General features: G+C 56.3%; 1 long non-coding RNA gene across 1 annotated transcript; it reads right to left on the reverse strand.

Annotated features, from left to right (window-relative positions):
- Positions 1-4,326: 4,326 nt before the first annotated feature.
- Positions 4,327-5,963, reverse strand: LOC118158512. The gene is made up of 2 exons (XR_004746840.1): positions 4,962-5,963; positions 4,327-4,619 (listed from the first exon to the last, which is right to left on the reverse strand). It is a non-coding gene; the product is annotated as an uncharacterized LOC118158512 (long non-coding RNA).
- Between the last annotated feature and the right edge of the window lie 418 nt (positions 5,964-6,381).

Genomic DNA, 6,381 nt, shown 5'->3' on the forward strand with positions numbered 1-6,381 from the left:
GTGCTGGGCTTCCCAGTAGGAGAGAGACCTGGAGCTACTGGAGGGAGTCCAACAAAGGGACACGGAGGTGCTGGAGGGCCTGGAGCTCTCTGCTGTGAGGAGAGCCTGAGAGAGCTGGGACTGCTCAGCCTGGAGAAGAGCAGGCTCAGGGGGACCTCATCAATGTCCATAAATACCTGACAGGATAAAAAGAGGACGGAGCCAGGCTCCTTTCGGTGGTGCGCAGTGCCAGGACCAGAGGCAGTGGGCACAAACGGGCACAGGAGGCTCCCTCTGGACACCAGGCAGCACTCGTGTGCTGTGCAGTGACCGAGCACTGGCACAGGCTGCCCAGAGAGGTGCTGGAGTCTCCTCCTTGGGGATCTTCAAAGGCCACCTGGAAGTGGTTCTGGGCACCCTGCTATGGGTGGCCTGCTGGAGCAGGGTTGGCCCTGAAGGACCCAGAGGTCCCTGCCGGCCTCAGCCATGCTGGCATTCTGTGAAGGCACAGCACTGCCCCCACAAACCTTTCTTCCTCTCATTGTGTTCCTGGGAGCTAAATCACTTCTTCAGCCCCCCTTTCAGGTCGATTTCTGCAGATCTGTGAAGGTCCCAGGTCAGCTCTGCTGGTCACCAGTACGACCCGCTGCACGCCCTCCCCCATGTCAGACAGGCCAGCTCCTCTGCCCATTCCCCAGCACAAGCGCAGCACAGTCCTGGCCACAATATTTTGCCTGGCATGGATGTGCTCTAGAGGAATGCACGTGTTATTTCTGTCTGCTCATCCTGACTTTGTAACAGTGACTAATGCTTTTTCTGGCTGGGAGAGGCTTAGGGGCATGTTAGCAAAGTGTCTGGAAGGGAACAGGCAGCTCCTCCGATGCCCCTCTGCTGGAGACACCCATTGTCCCATTACCCAAGCAGGAGTTTGGTCGCTGGTCATGCTGCTGACTACGGGCATGGTGCTCTTGGGACCAGCTGAGGGCATCAGTACCCCCAGGCTGGCAGCTGGTCTGGTGTGGGGCAGCCTGCCCTCGGCAGCATGTCTGGGCAAACACTTATTTCCTGCATCTGAAATCCTTCTGATGTGTCCAAAGAGACTGAGGATGGTCTCAGTCCAACTCTGAGACCACGCTGCAGTCCACAGGACGAACAATAGGCACATACAGTTGACATTTCCAAGGGGAAATTCAAACCACAGGGAAACCTGTGAAGATCTCCAAGCCTCAGGAGAAGGCAGCAAATCCTGGCACATGCTATGAAGGTGGGTGGGGAGGTCGGGGAGCGATTGCCACGTAGCCTTCCTGCTTGCGGCCCACGTATCCCTGCTGCTGCAGTTGTGCCGGCATTTCACGTACACGGTGTGTCTGCAGCAAGGAAAAGGCTGATCCCAACAGAGGGAGCCTGGGCCTTGTCTGGTGGAGGGGTGTCTGGCTGTCAGGAGGTGTCCTGTTGTCGGCCAGGCATCTCATGATGGTGCAGAGACCAGAATGCACTTCCTATTTCCTTTTGCGAGCAACCTTTTTGCTAACAAAACTTGTACCCATTCCCATTCAAAACCTGGTCTGAAAGAGCCATAAATAAATATGCATTTGTGTCTCTGAGACAACTGTCCTGCATGGTGAATTCAGCTGAAACTGGGGATCTGGGGCTCATTGTCCTCCTGGACAGCAGCATACCCTCTGCTCCGCAGTGCTGCTGGGCTGCGGGGCATTGGGTACATTGCTGAACTATAATTTCTCCAGTGAGCAGAGAGACGGGGGTATGTTTGCAGGCCAACACGATGTTGTGGGACCCTTCATCCCAGCCCAAAGCTTTCCCCCACTGGAGGCCCCTCCCCATGGCTGCAAGAGATGGATCTAGAAGAGCTGGCAAGAGCAGATGTTTCTGCATCATCTGCCAGGATCCTAAAATCTGGTTGGAGCTACGAGATCACCGCAGGAGTGGCAGAGCCACCGTTGTCCTCAGGCTGGCATCAGTAGGAAAGCGATGCCACCACTCGCCCCTCCAGGTGCTGCCGTGAGGTGGCCTCCCCACTGCTGTCCCCACACACCCTTTGCCAGGTCTCTACCTCCCAGGCACCCGAGGTCGCTGCACTCTCGATGTGGCCTCCCCTGGCTCCAGATCGCTGCTTCCACCTCCAGCTTGCTGTCAGCAGAAGCTCGCTTTGAGCAAAGCTGCTGGCTCAGTGGCAGCTTTGGGCGGTCAAGAGGTGGGCTGCAGGACATGAGGACACTGGGGTCAGGGTCTGCGCTTCTGCCTCTGTTCCTGCATTCAGATGCTTTGTCCAGGGAAACAACAGCCCCATGCATGCCACCAGCCAGGACAAGCTGGAGGTCCCACAGCCTCCACATCCAGCCCCTTCTGCAGCCACAGGGCAACTCCGGCTGGCTTAGGCACCTCCAGTCCGAGCCTGAGCACCATCCCTTCTGCTGGAGACAACCCAGTTTTTCCCAAGAGCGCTCCTCTTCCTCGCCTCTCCAGCTCTGCATGCAATGCTCCACCTTGGAGCCAGCGCCCAGCCACGCTGTTAGCACCTCTCTCCTCCCCACACAACAGCCTCGCACTTGGCCAGCTTCTCCCTTCTTATCTGCAGCCTCCTGCCCCTCCAGCCCCTCCCCGAGCTCCCTCTGTGAGGATCCTGGAGGCAGCCATAGCATTGCCCCCAGACACTCTCCTACAAGCCCTGCGAGGCCTTCGTGCCCCCAGAAACTGGTTCCAGTTATTGCCTGTTCTCTCCCCCCATTCCCAGATCATCTCTAAATTTTTTCCTTCCATTACAGAAGTGTTTGGGATTCCTCTTATCTCTAAACATGGAGCTGCATTCGTACGAAGGGGATGTAATTTGATTATATTCTGCCTGTGTTTTAATCCCTCTGTGTAATGTCTCTGTTGTGCTCAGATTGTGCTGTTTGCCTCTGGTAAGGATCTTTTCTGAATTTCATTAGAGGAAAGACTTGCTTAAGTAATTTGGGAAACAATTTGCAAGTATTTTTGCTTATAAAAGCAGTGAGTTCAGTTTGCTGTCAGTGGTGGATTTATACCTCCTTTGTTTGTGCGCATCCAGATGGTATTCTCTGACTATTAAAATGCTTTTCACGATGTTCGCAGTGATTATTCATTTAGAAATTCCCACAGGAAGCCGACAACCCACGATGTGTTGCTTTTCTGCTTGAGGAGCCCCAGCCAGCCGGGTCCAGGGCTGAAATGGCACCAGCCACACTGCATGCACCAGCCCCCGACGGGAGCAGGGTCCTCTCGCTGGGCACACCGCACATCCCCTGGGGACACCACTGTCACGTTTTGCAGCAGGGCAGGGCCAGGAGGGTGCTCAGGTCCCCATGAGCCAGACCCAAAAAGCCTCCTGGAGCCCTGGGCAGCCGAGCTCTTTTGCAAGCCTGGCTCTGGCGGTAGCTCCAAGACGAGATGGCTTTTTGGAAAGTCTGGCCCTGGCTGTGGTGCCGAGTGCTGGGGAACCTGGCACTGAGCTCTGCTGAAATCTGGCGCTTGACACTTAATGACTTTCTCTCGTACGATGTGCTCTGTTATTTAACTGGGAATAAAAGTGGGATGCAGACTGCCAGACTCTCTCTCCATCCTTTGCTTTCCCTGAAGCTGCTCTGCATCAGCCTCCCTCCCACGTTCTGCTGCTTTTCACCATTGCTCATGATTTTACACAAGTGCAGCGATCAGTTCTTGAGGCAACTTCTGTGCTCCTCTGATGCCTGCCCCTGGCCTTGCTGGGCTTCACTTGGCTGGATCTTCCACCCCCTGCAGACTTCACTCTCCACCCTTCCTCCAAGCCAGTGCTCAGTGCCACCTGGACCTTGTGCGGGAGATGCACATTGTGCAATACCCCCGTTCCCTCTCCTGGGCTTACTAGCAGTCTCCTGATTGCACCACCAATGTAGGGTTTGCTCCTGCTCACGGGTCACCCCTGTTTGTCCCCCCTGAGCTGTCCCTTGCTTCCCAAGTCTCAGCCCTGCCCGGCCTCCCCGTGGCCTCCGTGTGTGCTGAGCTGGGGACGGCCCTCACGCTGAACTTTCGCCAGGGCTGGAAGGAGGCTTCACCACCACAGAGACAGCGCTTCCTGCTCTCCAAAACACTGTAAGGCCGGCCACGAGCTGGCCGCTCCAGTCCCAGACTGACCGATTCTGTCCAAGTCTCCTGCGTCCCTGCCCAGGCCAGGCACGGAGGTGTCCTGCTAGCAGCCTCGCACACTTCATCTCGCTCCAAGTGTCCCTGGGCTGTCCCACGCATGGCCTTTTCCTCCTTCCCAGGGAAAAGAAAACAGCCCAACCACCGTGCTTGTTTACCAAGCGAGGCTTCGAATGCCTCGCCTTTTTATTTTTTTTTTATTTTTTTATTTTTTTCCTGGGGCTGGAAATTGGCTCCAGGTGTTTTCACTCCGGCTGCACACACAGGAAGGGCGCTGCAGAGGGAGAGGCTACGCGCTGCTACTGGCCCCCAGCACGTCACACCTCATCAGCTGCCTAGAGCGGGGATCTGCGGGGGGCCACATCTCCCCTCACACGTCCCGGTCAGGGTCAGTTTGCTGAGGGCAGGAGACAGGACCACCGTCCTAGGCACAGCATCCTCCATGCAACCGTGCAAATCCACTTTCAGCCCAGAAAGTGCCTCTGAAAGGAGAACAATACATGAATGTGGTTCCCCAGCCCAGCATCGCTCCCACACACACGGCTGGTGTGCTCCGTCCTGCGAGTGTGTACACCCACGGTAGCACACAGGAGCATCCCCGTGCCACTGAACACGTGCCCAGTTTCACGAGCAGCTATCACATCACTCCACATTGCCCGCTTACAAAGCACCACTGGACACACACACCAAACACAAGCCCACAGATTGGCCAGTGGGCAAACCCTCCCATCACTAGAGATGCCCCCCACATGTGCATGCCATGTCCCCACACCTCACCACCTCCCACCAGCCCCAGCAGACCTGCCCTGGCTCACAGACATCACCTCCTCCTGGCCCCATCCCATCCAATTCCCCCATCGTGGCAGTGCTGAAGGTCTCAGGGGGTCTTCTAGGGGTCTCCTGCTGCCTGGTGTGGTTGGCTTCTCAGGGTTTGCTCTTTGCAGTGCTCAGCTACAAGGTGGGGCTGATCAAACCATAAGGCACCCACACCTTCTTCCCCTCGTGTCTGTTTAGGGCTCCTTGGGCAGCCCAGCACAGCACTGGTGGGGTTCTCCCAAGGTGTGTCAGAGCTTAGATGAAGGGCCTGGAGTGGGACCCCAGAGCTGAGACAGCACAGTCCCACCTGCAGCATCGCCAGCCAGGGCTGTGTACTTGAAGAGCTTTTTCCTTCAGAAACACAGCCAGGAGGAAAAGTGAGAAAGCCGCCGCACGAGAGTTGGTCAGAAACACTTAGACAAGACATTTCCCCATTGGAATGTGCTGGCTCATCGCGATGTTTTGTGGAGACGGTTTGATTGTAGTCAGACTCTGCCAAGAAACTGCCAGACCTGCTGCCTGGCCATCCTCCACCTCCCCCAGCTCCTGAGCGGCTGCCTGGGGCACGGGCAGCAGCCCAGGAGCCCAGAGAGTCTGCAAGCCCCAGGCCTCCGCTCACCGCTCCATGAGAACCTCGGCCCCCATGGCTGGCCTGCGCCTTGGCCGGAGGACAGAGCAGCAAGAGGAGTAGCGTGAAGTCAGCGTTCCCAGGAATTCCCTGTGCCTGGGCGTTGCATCCAACCCCCCCATCCCCCCCAAAAAAATGCCGGCAGGAGAAGTTCTGTGCTTTGGGTTCATTCTGAATCCAAACAAAACCAAATCTTGAAATGTCAGGGTTTTGGGGGGGGAAACCACACTTGCTGCTCCCACCGCAAGCACTGTGCTAGTACCGGGCTCCAGGCACAGTGGTGTGAGTCCTCAGAGAGCAGTGTGGGGACCTGGCAGGAGGCACTGCCTGCCATGTCTGCCTGCTGAAGGACTGGCACTCCATCACAGGTGGGCTCAGAGACCTCAGCCACAGGGAGGAAAAACAGTGCTAAGCATCAGTTATGCACATAAGTGTTCTTGATGTGATGATGTGAGCTGTACATTACTGTGGCAAGGAAAACAGGGAGTGCATTCCCTACTGAAAGTATTTTGCAGCCCATGAGAAACATTTCTTTGTTCTTGGTAGAAAAGTTGAGACTGTGCATTTTTTGGCTAAGACTTGGCATGTTCTTTCCTGTGCTGAAGATGCAATACTGGCTCTTGGAGACGATCCCAGTGTGAGAACAAGCAAAAGAGTTAGGAGGGGGGATCTCCATCTCCGGAGGCTTCCAAGCCTCAGGTGGACAAAGCCACAGCCCCTGGCCTACTGCTGGAGATGGTTCTGCTGTGAGTCAGAGCCTCCAGAGCCCCCATCCCACCACACCGTGGGGGGGCAGGGAA

Source organism: Oxyura jamaicensis (assembly GCF_011077185.1).
Source record: "Oxyura jamaicensis isolate SHBP4307 breed ruddy duck chromosome 28 unlocalized genomic scaffold, BPBGC_Ojam_1.0 oxy28_random_OJ100044, whole genome shotgun sequence".
NCBI lineage: Eukaryota > Metazoa > Chordata > Aves > Anseriformes > Anatidae > Oxyura > Oxyura jamaicensis.